Genomic DNA, 16,820 nt, shown 5'->3' on the forward strand with positions numbered 1-16,820 from the left:
AGCGTGGGCTCCGACTCCGGGTGCCTCTCCCCACGCCCTGGCCTCTCTGAGCTCCACCCTCCACACCTTTCCCCAAATAGCGAACGGTGGGGACGCGTCTCCCGAGACCTTCCCGCACCGAGGCCCGCGTCACCTGCCCAGCACCTCCTGCCCACGGCAGCACTGGCCATTAGCTTCTCGAATCTTCTCAGTCATGACGACCTTGTTTTGTGCTGGCCGGTTGGCTCAGTTGGTTAGAGCGCGGTGTTATAAAAAATCAAGGTCAAGGGGTGTGGATCCGGGGACCGCTAGGTGACAACTACCACAAAAAGACCTGTTTTATTGCAACAATTCGATTGACCTTCCAATTCTTGTTTGAGAGAACGGCCTGGAACGAACCACCTTAGCAGTGGAAAACGTCATAGGGGAACATTTATCTGACCCCCCTGGGTCCCCACACCCGAACGTGGATGTCCCATTAGGGTGCCCCGAATGGAAAGCCTTGGTCCCTCAGCCCTCTCTCCTCTGCTCTTTGTAGAAATGCACTCCCACTTTTCCGGGGCGGGGGCGGGGGCGGGGCGGGGAGACGGGCTGGGCTGGGGCGGGGGGCTCGGCAGATAGTTGATATGCCGGCTCCAGCCGCTGTCCGCGCTCCCATTCTCTAAGCTCAGCCGGGGGGAAGCATCGCCCCGGGCCAAACATATGCTTCTTTCCAGCGCGCTAATCCACCTTCAGCGTGGAGGCATAATTGCTCGAGTGTCCATGGATTCTCGGCGCTTTGTCCCTCGCTGGCTCCCATCAGCCCTGGCACACGCCATTTCAATCAAATCTTTTCAGAGAACTGTCTCCTTTTATCAAGTCCCAGCCCCTGCGAACGACGGGAGCATTTAACAAAACACCCTCCGTGTGCCGCCCGCCTTCCTCGGCCCTGGCGGAGCAGGAGCTGCGATTATTGCAACAACTTTTCACTGAGTTCAGTCTCTGAGAAGGCTGGGGTAGGAGGGGGAGAGAGAGAGAGAGAAACACGAACAAACAACCAAAAAGCAACATCAGCAGTCCAGACCCAAACAGGTCTTTTCTAAACCCGTGGTGTCAGGTGGATTGGAGAGAAAGGTCAAAGGTCACCCTCAGAGAGAAAGCATGTTTCATCTCAGTTATTTTATTCTTTGAAACCACAGAAATCGACTGCTTCTGTGGAGTGTTTGGGCAGCCCAATGGGATAAAAAGACAGGCAGAAACAAGCTCAGCGAAATGGGCAGAGCACCCGGAAGGGCCCTGTCTAAAGGTTACTACTGGTGGTCTCTGGCTCAAAAAGCTATGACAAAAAATCCCCAGCACCGATTCCATGTACATACCCAATCTCTCAATCTCTCCTTTGTTGCTGGTGACAGGCTTAAATAAAAGTTGAATCTTAAGATCTCTGCCTTAGGATAATATCCTTTTGGTAAATGTGGAAGTCGTACATACACCATATTTAATATTTTAACTGGATTCCTAGCTTTGGGAGAAAAAGCTTTTCACTGATTAGGAGAAAAAGAAAGGGGGGTATAACAGAGAGAAAAGATGGGCTCTAGAAAAGAACTTAGAAGCAGATATCAAAAATATTTTTGATGCTGGGGAAAGATAATGAAGCCAAATGCAAAAGACCAAAGCATCAAGTTTGATTTTGTGTAGCAATTATTATGCAAATACACACAAACGGAAGAGATTGTAGTTCTATTATGAGAATGCAGCTTTGCCGCTTGTTTATAAAATGAGAATGTCAGGGTAATGAACAGTTTTCTTCAAATCCCAAATCACCCCATATTGAGACTGATTTCAGTGACTTAGGTTTTTTTCCTTCTGCAACAATTTATTTCATGATGATCAAGGGAAGGAAGGCAATGCAAATGGACCTGGTCCCTTGTTCCACAGTCTGAGAATACATCAGGCCTTTATGGCATGAAACTCCTTGGAGCTTTTTGGAGATTTCCCTTCCTCCTCATACGTCCAGGCTAATGGAGACTGAAGGGCTTGAAAGTGATGAGTTCTTTCCCGCTCACATGGGTCCTTCAATGCCAACCCCACTGCCCATGGTCCACTTCCAGAGTCAGATGAAATTGTTGAGGTCTCCTGGATTAACCAAGCAGATGAGCCAAATTCACTGTTGATGTTGACATCCAGGTGTAAGTCAAGCCTCCATGAACACAGTTTTAATATGTAATTGGTAATGTGCCACCTTAAATCCTCTAAAATGTTCAGGCTGTGGGATGGGAAGTGATAGGACTTTGGGGAAAAGGTTGTTTTGACTCATCCTGGAAACTGGAAGATGAGAAACATTTCTTAGCTAAGTAGCGTCATGTCTTGAGAACAAGAACTCACTTTGTGACAATTATGAAACAGTAGAGAATGAATAAAATTCTCCAAAACCCGAACCACAAGGATTGTTGGGAGAAAGAGAGGGAGAATGATTTTTAAAATTTTTATTCATCTGCTTATATTATGATCTTTTTGTAATTAAGAACAAAAGAGTCAGTAACACCAAGAACTTCAACTTTCTTTTCTTCATCCCTGCAGTTACATTGGGCAGTGGTGGGTGGTGGTGGTGGAGGGCATGATTCAGAAGGAAACAATAATCTTGGAAAGAGAAAAAAGTTAAATATTAATCACCAGGATGGCAAGGCCTCTGAGAACCCTCTAATGGGGTAGACCATGCTCAATAAACACAGTTGTCACATAGTCTATTTCCCACCCCCACCCTCCATAGCCAGTTGAATGAAAGGATTCAAGATAATGGCTCCAAAACAGGAAATAGTTTCTTTGGAATATCAGGAAGCACAGGAGAAGAAACACCTTGAGGATGTTTCTTCCAAGCCAAAATGGCCTCGAAGATTCCCATGAAGTTCAGACGCTGGGAAACTGAATGGATTTATCATCTTCTTGCATCATGAGGAATGATAAGGTGGTTGCTTCCTCTTGGATCCACTGGAACAAGGTGGGCTGGGGGTGAGACTCATTATTAGGAGATGAGTTCCAGGGGTCTTCTAGCCAGCTCTGGGACTGCACCTACAAAAGCTTCAGGGATAACAGAACAGAGGAAAGTTTGGATCACGAAAATCTACAATTAAATCAGCCTGTTAATAATGATAACATTCTTGGAGGGTTTTTTCTTTTTCAGCTGCTCAAATAGTTCTATATCTCTCCAAACCCCACACCAGTGCTTTCCAACTCTCTGTTAGAAGGCTCAGCTGCATCTTGCTGGTTTGACTTAGGAAAACCAGGCAGAGGGCTGGCAGGGACACTTGCAGTGTACTTCTCCACAACCTCTAGGAAAGGCTGTGTTCCTCAGTGACAGCTTAGAAGGGGGAGAATCCACCTGCCTGTTTCTGCATGGGCCTTTTCCTACTAACTTGATCAGAAGGTCTGAGAGGAAGGCTGGAGCTGAGAGCTGACTGAGCAGGAGGTGCCTCAGGGAATCCTGGGACTGGACAATCCCCCGCTACACCCTCTAGTATAACTCCTGGCCCTTAGATATTAGTGTCACGTCAAAAGAGTCAAGTCCCTGGTCTGTGACTGTGAGATGCTAAAGCTACTTACAAAAACCATCTCAAAAGGTGTTAGTAAGTTTGGAGAAAGCTCTTCTAAGTCAAAGCATCTAGAGGGAAACAAGAATTCAGAGAACTCTCGTGAATTTCCCTCCCACCTCATCATCTTCCCTTCTCCCTTCACTGAGCATTTTGGCTGAACTTAGGGTTTCTTTGTATTTCCCTCCTTTGCTGAGAAACCTTAAGAGCCTTCCACTAGTCTTAGATTTAACCACAACCTTTACTGAATCTGGCTTATGAAAACCAGACTTTTCTAAGAGACGGGTCTTCTGGCAGCAATTAGTCTGACTTTTCTTTAACAAAATTCTTTGTAATGCCATTCAGAAAACGGGTCGAGTTTGTGGCAGGGAGTGTGTATGTGTGTGGGTGGGTAAGGGAGGGGATAGTTAGGGTGGGGGATGGTGTTACAAAAGGCCAATTTGTATGCTTTGGTGGAAAAAAAATCCTAATGTTAGCACATTAACTTTGGGAGCTGTGAAATATTTAATTAGTGCACTGGTTCTATTAAAATTGGCTCTATTTCTGAAGACTGCCCTGAAAATCTGCTTGTTCCTTTCCTGTGTGCAAAGTATAAAACAGCATTGCCATCTTTCCTTGCCACTGAATTATTTCAAACTGTTTACCGAGGCAATTGATCTTTAAAAGCGGGGCTGCCCGGAATGAACGAAAGATCCAATTAGTGAATATTCGTATGTAGAGGATTCTATGGGTAGATATAAGGAAAGGGAGAGAGAACCTAGAGGAGTAAGGGAACAATAGTCTGTCATCAGCTCTGCAGCGGCTTCTCTGTTTCGGAGTCTGGGGCATCGACACAGCCCTAGAGATGCCCTCTCCCCCTGCATGGATTTAAAAATCCAACCCCACAACACACACACAACAAACAAGAGACCTATTCATTGATTCTGCAAAGCCACCTTCTTCTCGTGGTTATGCAAATACTAAATTGAATCAACTGGCTATAGCGTTCAGCCCATTGCTGAAATATGATAGAAAAAAAAAAAAAAAAGTAGAGTATTCCTAGGAAATTGATTCCAACAGTTCATTTTCAGTCGGTGTGGATGTCTGTGTGTCTGGAGGTGGAGACACAAATACAACTTGTTAAAAGTCGAGGCTGCCATTCTGAAAAGCAGCTTACAGTGTTCGATTCCTCCTCTGCCTTCTCTCCTGAGGAGATAAGAAGTTGAGCCATTCAAGATGCAATGGTCACTGGGGGAGAGGATTCCTCTCTGAGCTCCCTTTTCATCCTGGTTTCCCTGCCGTTGACAGGACCCGAGGTCCGAAGGGCCAATTTAATTGGGAGTCCACCCCAGGCGGGAAGGCAGCCAGCTCCTGCCTCCAATCCTGCCCAGAGAAAGGAAGGGTCGTGGAGACCGGCCCGAGAGCCCGCTGGGAGCCAACACACGCTCCCCTTCGCGTCCAGATCCAGGGCGCAAGGATTTTCTTTAAGCTATAGAGAGAACTGGGTCTTGTTCCCGAAAACCAGGGGCCATCCAGGGCGTTCCTTATCCTCTCTAAGCCTCCGGAGTCGCTGATTGCACGACCTTATTTCAGGACCCCCGTGCCTGCAGTGCCTCAGTTTCCCTGACGCGGAGACCAAGGCAGGAAGTTTGGGGGGTGGGGGCGGCAGGAACGCGCTTGTTTCTCTGGAAATCAGATTGGATCAGCCTCTCCCCTCTAGTCCAAAGCGGTATTCCCCGGCGCAGGACCCCAGGCAGAGTCCCAGGAACCCAATCCCGGTGCAGAACAATCAGGGCGAGACGCAGCGCGAGCTCTCGGCTGCCCGTCTCCATCTTTATGCATCGTCCAAAAAAAAAAAAAAAAAAAAAAAAAAGATCCAACCCTTCTGCACACCCAATACATCATTTCAATAAGAATGACTTCACTTTAATAAAGATTTAATACGTTAAATCTGTCCTTGTCGCTGATTGATGCTCCTTTGTCTGGAAAACGATTTGGGCTTTTCTGATCAAGAATTCTGGGGGACACGCTGTACTTGGGAGTCGAGGGTTGTCGTTGCTCGCTCGCTCGCAGGCCCGCTGCCTTTTCCTCCTCGGGCGTTCCTGAACGGCCCGGGACGTGGGGGAAGGGGACAGCCAGGGGCGGAGGGCGCGCGGGCGGGGTGGGGGGAGGCCGAGCGGAGCGTCTGTCTCAGAACCGTTTGCCCTGAATCACAGATTTTCACGGCTTCAAAAGAAAAGGTAAAGCGAATGTCTGGCTCAATTAATAAACATGGTAATTTCACACCCGGAGAAGGACGTCATTTCATCGCAGCGCTATCGGCGCCATCACAAAGGGTCAGGGCGCAGCTGCGGCGAACCCGGGTCATTTACGGAGTCGCCGAGCGGCTCCCGCGCCCCGGCCCAGCGCGCGCCTCCAGGCGACGGACGGCTGCGGGCGAGGCCGGGGCTGCCCCCGATAAAGGACTTACTCACCGTGCGGGAAACCGAGCCGCTTTCCGACCAGGAGCAATCAGCTCGCAGACGTAGCGCCCGCCACGGGCCCTGCCCCGCCTTCTCCGCTTACTTTGAACAAATAAAAGATGAAACGAGCCGACGCCCCCTCCGCCTCCTCTCGGTCTTTCTCTCCCCTCCTTATGTCCTTTGACAAGAAGATCACGACGAACACAACATACGTAGGCATCCGTATCTGTTTTTATTTTTGAGAGGTTACCTTTGATTCTCTGTCAATACAAACCTATTGGATCTGTAAAGGTCAGGACAGTTGTAGTTGATAAATTTCTGGTGTCAGGATTTGGAGCCAGGAGCTGGGAGACAAGATATTAGCTTCAATCTCATAATCTCTTAATCACATTACACTTTAAGTGAGCTTGTGTGTAATTTCACCCATCAATGATTTATTTAAGCATTTGGAGCAAAATTACTTGTCTCATACACAAATACGGACTGGAGCATTGTTTGCTAGAAAGAAACCCTGAGATTTAGGAAACAGAACATATCTTTTCCGTTCCATTCCGTGCGCCACCTCGGAATCAAAATTCATCTGTAAACGAGACCCGCAGGGCCAGTCTCCTCAAAGCAAAGGGGCCCCAAAGGCAAATCCACCCGAACTACAGGGGGGGCGCCCCTCCCCCCTTTTCTGGGTTTAGATTTTTAAGCAGATCTTCAAAGCTAAAATAAATGCCCATTAAACAGCCGCATGCAAATAGGATGGAGCTGGGCAGCTAAACACACAAAGCCCATCTCACATAAAACAAAAGCATGATTGATGGCAACCCGGTTGCTCGTGTGTTTGGGAGAAAAAAAAATTATACTTGTCCAGTGTCTCAGGTGTTTAAATTATTGAAGAGCGATGTGCATATTTCAACGGGAGAAGGTGGCCGAGGTTAGGCACCTGAGGTCGGCGCCGTGAACAGCACAGTGTGGTCTATTTGGGTTGGGAGAGACTCCCGTGCAAAGAATTTTAACACGTTCCCGGGGCAGCCGAGGAGGCGGAGCTAACCTGACGGCTCTCGGGCAAATGCTTAGAGCAAATAGATCGCTTTCCTGGACCGGGGACCCCGCCTTCCCGGCCCGCGGTTAGGGCTCCTCTGCGAGGCAGGGAGGGGTGGGCTGCAGAGCGCGGCAGGCAGGGCCCGGGCGGGGCCTGCGCGGGGACCAGCCCGGCCGTGAATTTCCTTCCGCGACGTGGTTAGGGGCCTCGGGGGCCGAGTTCAGTCCCGAGGTTGGCTCCTGCCGGGGTGGGGAGGCCAGGGTCCTCGCCCCCTGCGAAAGGTCTCACGGCGTCGGTTCTTTGTTCTGCCACTTTCAGGGCCTGTCGCCCCGTCGGGTGGGGGTGGGGGACGGGACGGTGCGGGCTGAGCTCCGAGCTGGCGACGTGGTTGGGGGAACAAGTGCTGGAAGCCTGGAGATCTACCAAAGCAGGGCGTAGTAAAGCGAGTGGAAATAGAGGGACTTCCCAGTGCTTCAGTCGAAATCTAGGAGGGAAGGAAGCGTGCAAATAAGCAAGAATCCCTGTTTGTTTTTCTCTGTGGTCTTCCTTCTTTGTCTTTATACGTCTCAAAAATGTCTCTTCTCTCTCCCCCTCTCCTCTCTCTTTCTGTCCCCCCATTCTCAACCCTCCAGTCCGTCTCTCTCTCTTTCCTCCTTCCTTCTCTCCCTCCCCCTTTATAAATATGCTGGAGAGAGAAAATGAGTCTCAGTAACTCCTGCAGAAAGAGAGAGAGAGAGAGAGAGAGAGAGAGAGAGAGAGAGACAGAGAGAGAGACAGAGAGAGACAGAGAGAGACAGAGAGAGAGAGAGAGAGAGACAGAGAGAGAGATCAGGCTTAGCGACCTCTTGTCGCCGAGGGACCCCCAGCCGCCCCTTCCTTGCCGGGCTGGGGAAGAGATGCGTGGACACGATGCTGCCCTCCGCGTGGGGAGAAAGAAGCCAGCGTTTCCCACGCATCGAATCTCAGCCCCAAACTTGAATCTCTCTTGCTGCTCAAGTCAAGCTCGGTGGATTCATAATAGCGACGACAAAGAGTAATTACATATTAGAAAACAAAACAATAATTGCACCACTAAGTCGACACACCAGTCAGCGAAGCACAGTCGCCTGGGTTGGAAACAGCAAAGCCCGCGGCGGCGCCCGCGTCTGACTCAGCAGATCAGAACCGCGTCCAGACCGTCCACACCGACCCACGCCAGCAGCCTCTCCCGAGGCTGGACGGCAGGCATGCTCCGGGCCCTGCACCGTCACCTGCTACCAGGCCTTGGAGGTCTCCCTTAACACCATCTGACTTGGGAGCTGTCTGGCAGAAAAGCACGTTACAAGTCCCAGATAACCGGTTTCTTGGAGAGTTGAGTGCTGTTTTTTTAATCGACGTGGCCCCACGGATTGAGTTTGGACTATTGTTTTACATTTAGAATAGAGAAAGCCGGTCCTTGCATGCGAATTTCCCCCAGCACCTGTCACCTGCTTCCTTGGTTCCTTTACCGCGCCCTCAGGCCTTGGCGTCTCCGGGTTTCCGCTTTATTACCCCAAGTGTCAAGGCAGCTGAAGCGTTTCTACTTCCTCCCGGCGGCCTGGAGGCCGGTGACTGGGCTGCGGTTGGGACAGAGCGAGAGAGAGCGGGTCCCTAACCAAGGGCCCTAGCAATCGCCGCCACATCCCCAGATCCCTTGAGGAAGGCTCCCCTTTGGGGGCGTTGAGCCACCTCACCCCCTGCAGGGACTCCAGCGCGTCCGCTGGTTCACTCCGGGGCCCGGGCCTGGAGGGTGGATGTGGGATCTGGGGACAGCTGGGGAGTGGAGGCGTCGCCCGCATCCGGGGCGAGATCCACCCCGACTGCCCACCGAGGCGGGCCGGGTCTGCAGTCCCGGTGCGCAAACAGACACCCTCTGTTTGGGCCGGGAGAGCACGGCTGGAAGATGCAACGAAACTGGAAACAAACGGGGGCCTCAGTCTGGAAAAGAAGGAGCCGGGGCTCCTCTTCGGGTCTTTCTTCTCCCTGTCCCCAGGACTGTCTTCCCGGGGTTCGACCCTGCGTCAGTGGCCAGGGGTTTGGTCGGGAGGCGCGGGCGGGCGAGAGCCTGGCTGGGGACCGTGCTCGCAAGGCACTGGAACGGCGCGCACCCTCCGCCCGGGAAGAAGCCCGGAGCACCCTCTTAGGCCCCAGAGGAGAGCAACAGTCAAGCCCGGGAACCAGCCAAGCCGCACGCTGCCCTTAGCCAGGCGATACCATCAGCAGATGGTAAGGGAGCCAGGTTTGGCCAGGGAGGGAAAAGGCCACAGCGACCCAGGATGGGTGCCTGGGACTTGGGGAGTCCGAAAAGCCAGCGGGTAAAGGCCGGCGGCAGCGCGCGGAAGTCGGCGCTGGGTCTAGCGCCCTCTACAGGGCCCACGCGCCCCGCTCTATGTGCACGGCTCTCCTTTCATCCCCCAGGGCTCAGGGAAGGACAAAGGACCTATAAAAAAAATCCAACAAAAAAAAAATATCAGCTTGACCCCCAAAAGAACACTGTTTAATGAGGTGGAAAATTCTTCCACACAAATTGCTTTTTCTACTACTTTATGAGAGTTCATAAATGTTAATGAAATCCAGTTACCAAAAAGTAACATACATCATTGCAGCTGAAGGGAGGCAGAGGAAGGGAGCTGGTGGGTAACGTGCAATCATAATTAAAATAACAGCGGCGGCAGCAACAACGCTGCCCATGGCTAATGTGGTTGGAGGCCCAGTCCAGCGCCACGCCGTTACATCCGATCTGGGTTGGCCACTGGTTTCACTGGACAGGACCCACGACACCAGCGTAGCAACCGTGGCAGCAACAGCACAACTAAAAATGTAGAGGTGCCGAAGTTGGTGGATCAGAGTGCAAACAAAATCCTGAAATGCTCCTCCGTGTGTTTTCTTTTGCAACAGAAAGCTTGTTGCAGACTTAAAACTTCTTCAAAATCTACGCAGAAAAAGGATCCCGGTGGCAATGCTCAGGAGAAGAGGAGGGGAGTAGCAAGTTCATGGTTCTTCTCGCCTTCGGTCCCTTTGTTTTTTCCTTTCTGCGCACCAGAGTGAAACACTTAGTAAATGTTAAAATGCATGAGTATACTGCAGTTTTTGTTATTACTATTATGATGTGCTATTTCTTATCCGTAATTGCTTGTACCTACGATAACCTACTCTGCAGCAGCAATCGCTGAAAACGACTGAGCTGTGCCTGAGTGTTGTTTTGGGACGTGGGTGGTGATGGATCTGATGAAAATGAAGCAGAGAGACTGTGCTGGTTTAGTGGAGGAAATACTACTGGAGAAGACTTGGTTCTTCCTGCTGAGTCTCCCTGCATCCTGTGCGATCTCAGGGTCCCACAGGAGTGGGTGTCTGGGTGCCTCTGTCCACCCCCACACAGTCTTCCTTAGGTATATCCTCCCTTCTAATTGCAGGGTGTTCTGTTCTGCCTTGGCTGGGTCATTAGCCCTGCTGTCGGCCATCATCACTCTCCCCAGCCAGTCCAGGCACAACAGTGAGAAAGGTTAAGTGTTCATTTCTGAGAGTAAATTTGCAATGCTGCTTTGAGACAACATAATTACTACTTCCCACACCTTACTGTGTCTGGTAGAGAAATAATCACAAAGACATCAAACAAACATCAAGCCTCTGTCACTGCCTCCTGCACCTGTCATCCTCCAAAAAGTGGGCAAGACTTTGTGGGTGTTTGAAAACCTGTAGTGCATTTTCACTTTAGTCACTTATCTGGGGCAACACCTGGAGAAGCCTTTAATGTTTGAAACTCAGGTTAGTTAGTCAAGGAATAAGGAGGCTGAGCTGTTAAGGACATATTGGCTTTTTAATTGTGATCAATCTTCATATTTCACTCACTCATCTGTTCATTCATTTATTCAACACTTTTGAGTTCTTTGCTAGAAATTAAATATCCTAGTGAGAAGTTTCCAGGATGGTGGGGAGGAAGATGAATAAAAAATACAATTACAGAACAATGAAGTAAATTCCAATTAAGATTTATACAAGAGTAGAACTGGATCAGTTAATCATTTTCATATTTGGAATTAGGCTAGAGTGTGCCTTCTCAACTAGGGTGATATTGTCTTCAAAGGGGCAAGAGTTTGGCTCCTGGGGGATAAAAAAATTTCAGATATTACAATAGTTTGTTTTTCTTCAAGCTCAACCCTACCCAACAAAATCTCATTCTTTTGTATGTAATTTCTCTTGTTAGATTTTAAGTTGAATTTATTTTTTCTCCTGTAACCACTGGGCTAGATAGAACTTGACTCACTAACTCAGGCTGAGTCTGTTTATGACTACTAGTTTAGCTATTGTGGCTGACTTGTCCAGTTGGTTAAAAAACAGTAATTGGTTTCACTGATTTGTCCAAAAATTTGTCAATGTTTTACTGATAAAACATCCTCTTGATTCATGGCTTAATGTAGAGAGACCATCTCCTCCCCCCTGGCCTCATAAAATAAGTAAGCAAATTTTCAAATATTCCACTAGTTCTCTTTGAAATTAGTTAACTGTGGAGAAACATGGAAAACCAAATTTTTGCCTCAATATTCCTGAGTACAAAGGTGCTAGACAAAATGTGGACACCTCTAGAAGGGTGAGCTTTCAGACAGATGAGTTTCCATATTATTAATTACAAACAGATGATTGTTGAATTTGCAAACCTGTGTCCTTCCATTCATGCAGAGGTTAAGATATCAAATTTTAAAACACAGAGAAAGCAATAAAATCCCTTCACCAGGTTGCATGTAATTTATTCTTTTGGTTTTGCAGTTTTCATCCTTTGGGCTAATTGTAATTACCACTTCTGTGCTCGCCCAAAGCTTAACCTAAGAAATTGCTGAGCCCAAGATAAGGGATTTTGGAGACAGCTTTGGAAGGAATTTTTCACTCTATAAAGACATTTAAGTAGTAGAACATAAGACAAGTTGGAGAATGTACTAATAGTTAGGCTCTAACAATCAAGAAAGCAGATATGATAATAATTATCGCACAACCTGAAAGGGGAGGAAAAAAAGTGGCCCGAAGGGGAAGGGGGGATGAAAATGGTCACAAAAATAGCTTTACCTGAAATGGCTTCATTTACAAAGAATAATAGAAATTCCTGTTCCCCCTCACACCAAAGTTTAAAAAATAAAAAGCCCTACCACCCACAAAGACGTCCTGGGTAGTCCTAAGGAGTCCACGAACACATTAGAGTGTGCTAGCAAAAAACCTGGCTTAGGACTCACTGCCAACAAAGGACAAAGCCTAGTTGGCTGGAGTTAGTGACTTCCCAAAACAGAGCCAACGAGAGAGAGAAAGAAAAGAACAACCCACTGTGCTTCTTGAATAGTGTTTCAGTCCATCTGGGTCAGAAGGCTCCAGCCAGGAATATGGTAGATATAAACCTTTATGTGTAAACCCTTCTTGTGTGAAGTGGCTGCTTGTCCAGTTACATACCATAGTCACATAGACAGAGACACAAAAGCCATTTGTTACTGCTTCAGACAGGCTGTAGGGGAAGCATGGGAAGGTTGACCCACATTCCTAAGTGAATGTGACAAACAATTCTCATTCACACCATATTAGTATTGACTGTTTTATTGTAGTCTTGTTATTGTGGCTGTTATTCCTTTAATGACACCATTTTCAAAAGTTTAAAAGTTGACTGCTAGCATTTGCTTCACTCTAAATCTTGGCGTGAAAGTTTTTGGTGTGTGTGCGAAAGAGGCAATTTTGTTTAAAGAAAAAGTAGTTTTTAAACTCCCAAGTATTTCTGTCTTTTTATCTACAACATCAGGTATCTTCAAGTAAATAACCCCATTGTAAAATAAAGATAGATATCCTTGGAGTTGGCTGTGGTTTAGTACAAAGAGGAGTGGATTTGGAGGCTGAAGAACTGGCAGCTTCTAGCTGTGGGCAAGCCACTTACTATGAATGCACTTATGTTTCCTCATCTGTAAAATGGGCATTATATATGAGGATGCTTCAAAAAGTTCATGGAAAGATTTGTTTTATCTTTTATTTTTTAATTTATTTTTTGAATTGAAACATAATTGATTATACATATTTATGGGGTACAGAGTTGACCATCAGTATTTGTGTACAGTATGTGATGATCAAATCAATATTATTAGCATGTTCATCATTACATCCCTTACCCAGTTATTCCCTAACTCCCCTCCCCAAAATTGTATCTTTTAATTCTGTTTTTCCATGAACTTTTTGAAGTACCCTTGTGTGTGTGTGTGTGTGTGTGTGTGTGTGTGTATGCATACACATATATACATATATACATACATATATATCTTGTAGGGATGGTGGGTGAATTAGATGAAATAAAGGCTACTATAAAAATTGCAGAGTGCAGGGTGTTTTCACAAATAGGCTGAGAATGAGCTAAGACCAAGACTTCCCTTCTGAGGTCCTCATATCCAGTTTTTCTTCTCTCCAGTCCCTCTGCCTCCCTGGGTTAATGCTTCCCTTTCATAAAGATCAACTTCCAAACCTCTCATCCTGGGAGGGAAGGTGTTCCCTGACTCCACCCTAAACTGCTCTTCTGGACATTTCTTCCATCAAATGCCTCCAAACTCCCCATGCCTTGGCTGCTCCAGTCTTCCTGCCCTGCCTTGAGACTATCAGAAACATATAGGACTTATCCTGGCCTTTACTCAGCCTAGAATGCCATTCCTTTCAGACAGTGAAGCAATTTTCTTGTCCTTAAATCTCAACTTGCAAATTCATCTCATAAAGCATCTCTAATCGCCCCAGTCAGAAGCAATTGTCTCTTCTGACTTTTTATGCTATATTTCTTGTAACTTTATTTAACCTTGCTTTAATTTTATTTAAAACCCCTTGCCATGAACCTACAATTATCATTCTTATTTATTGAACATCTTTGATCTTTATCATAAAGTTAATAACTGTAATGCTTTTCATGCTTCAGGTATAATGAGGCCCCGTTTAATAAAGTATGAGGCATACCTTCATTCTATTTTGTTTAGTTAGTTGCTTATGTCTGTTTTCCTTTATCAGTTACTGAGGACAGGGCCTATGCTTTATTTATGTCTGTGTTCTCCATAGTGATTGGCAGAGGGCCTTGCATGTAATAGTAACCAAACAGAATGTTAGGTTAATCAGATACATTTTGTGAAAATTTAGATCTCTTGGTATGAAATAGGTTAAACAGAAGACAATAATCAAATGGGATTTAGAAATGGGTACATTTAGAGAGAAGATGTGTTCTTGAAAATAGGTGACTGAACCTGTTTTCTTTGTATGTGAAAGTTGGCTCTAATTTTTCAATTGGGTAGGAAATCTTTTAAAGAAACTCAAGCGTAGGGGGATGGGAAGATAGGGAGGAGGTTGGTTAATGGATACCAACTTACATCTACTTAAAAAAAATACATTCTAGAGGTCTATAGTAGTATTAGGCATCTACAATTAACAATAATTTATTGTATGTTTTAAATGGCTAGAAGACAGGAGCTCAAATGCTCTCATCACAAAGAAATGATACATTTTTTCGAGGATGGATATGCTAATTACTTTGATTTGATCATCACGCTTTGCATACATGTATTGAAATATAACTCCGTACCCCATAAATGTGTACAATCAATACATGTCAATTAAAAAATAAATACATTTGTTTAAAAAAGAAGACAATAAAAACCCGTCAGGTGTTGAATTTTTTTGTAAGGGAAGACTTTATGCTAAGTTTCCATGTAGGGTTTTCTATGAGCAGAGTGTGTTTATAGTTAGCCTTCCTACTTCCCCGAAATTCCCTACAACTCTGAATTGTTGCCAACACACAATTTAACTGCTTTTTCATTTTGACAAACGAACTCCTCCAGGATATCGCAGTTGACATATCAGCTGCTGCTCGGACAATGGCCTTTTTGCAGCTGAAATTTCTCACGGCTTTCTAGGTGAACGTGTGTCATCTGAATTAATGATGGAGCCATTAGGTTTTATTGCATAATTAATAAATGCAGGGGACTGGGATTTTGGGTGATACATATTTTCCCCTTCCTGTATTTACAGGAGGGAACACAAGCCCACAATGAAGGATGCTTTGGGCCAGTTGTGTTGAAGTGACTCTTGGCCGGTGGCATCCCACTAAGACTGTGCCAACATTATGAAGAGATTGGGGCTGCTGAGGGCTGGTATAAACACGCATACACTTCCCTTGCACGGATTTTTTACTTTTCCTTTAGCATGCTTGGAAACAAACAAACAAGCCAAACCCAACCCCAAAGCAAGCACACACCGTGCAGACAGCATTCTCACATGGTGAGGTTTCAGAATGCAGCCTGAATGCAGAATGTGTCTCTTCCAGCCATGCACTAATTTGTTCGTGATGAGGAGTCGTTTTAAATTTAAAAGTTATTTTATTTTATTTTTTTTTGCACATGGCATGAAACAAAAAGAAACAGAATGAAAGGAAACATGAAATTATTTCCTACCTTATCTGTTATGGGTTAGATGGTGTTCCCCAAAAAGATATGTTAAAGTTCTAACTCCCAGTACCTCAGAATGTGACTTGATTTGGAAATAGGGTCATTGCAGATGTGATTACTTGTGTTCATACTGGGGGAGAGTGGGACTTTAATGCAATGTGACTGGTGTTCTTAAAGGAAGAGGGAAATTTGGACACAGACACAGGCAGGGAGAATGCCATGTGACAGATGACATAGGCACAGATTGTAGTGATGTAGCTGCAAGCCACAAAGCACCAAGGGTCGCTGGCCACTACCAAAAGTTAGAAAGAGGTGAGAAAGAATTCTCCTCAGAGTTTTAGAGGTAGCATGTCCCTGCCAACACTTTGGTTGTGGATTTCCAGCCTCCAGAACTATAAGAGAGTAAATTGCTGTTGTTGTTAAGTCACACAGTTTGTGGTACTTGGTTACAGCAGCCCTAAGAAACAAATAGACTATCTTTTGGCCTTTTGGTTTGTCAGTTTCAAGGCAAAGTTAACACTCTGTTGGTAATATTTTAATTTAAAAATCAACATATTTGATTTTCACATGGGTCAAAAATCAAAATACGCAAAATGTTATTCAGTAAAAAGTCTCTTTCAGTCCATCCTCATCTTATCCGGCCTTGTCTCTCCATCATGGTCATTCATATTAGTTAATTTATGCACATGCATATTATAGATTTGTATTCTCCTCTTTATAATAGGAATCTATTATACATATTGGTCCTCACCTTGTCTTTTTTTTTTTTTTTTTCCTGATAGAAAAAGTATCTTTCAATCATTTTCCAATCAAAATTTCTCCAGCGTGGAAACTGGTGAATACTGCTTCTGCTTCCTGGCTAAGGAGAGAGGAAAGTGTGGACTCCTTTGAGGTTACCTTCCATCTCAGTGTCAAAATTAGGCTTACTTTCTAAGTCTCTGCACTTATGGGCTTGTAAGCTGTAGAAGAAATATGTCAGCCAAGGCTTGGAATACCTAGAGTTCTGCTTCTCATGTTGGAAGTTATAGACTCAGGGAAAATGGGGCAGCCTGAGACTCAAGGTTCCAAGGCCCAAGTAGCCTGTTGGGATTGGTGGCAGTGAAGGGAGTATGAATGAGCTGGCCTTTTGTCTCTCTACCATCTCTTGGAGTCTTCACGGTCAAGTGGGATGCTTAGAGGCAGCTAGATGTTCAGGTTTTTGATAGCCATTCAATTACGGTGGGCTTTAGGTTTTTTTGATTTATGGAGGAGTGAGATTTAATAGAGTACAGGGCTTAATTAAAAGCATAGGCTTTGTAGTCAGATGCTTGGGCTTGAATTCCTGTTACCAGCCGGGTGACTTTGCCTAGTTACT

The sequence above is a fragment of the Cynocephalus volans genome, chromosome 5 (genome assembly GCF_027409185.1).
Source record: "Cynocephalus volans isolate mCynVol1 chromosome 5, mCynVol1.pri, whole genome shotgun sequence".
NCBI classification, from domain to species: Eukaryota; Metazoa; Chordata; class Mammalia; order Dermoptera; family Cynocephalidae; genus Cynocephalus; species Cynocephalus volans.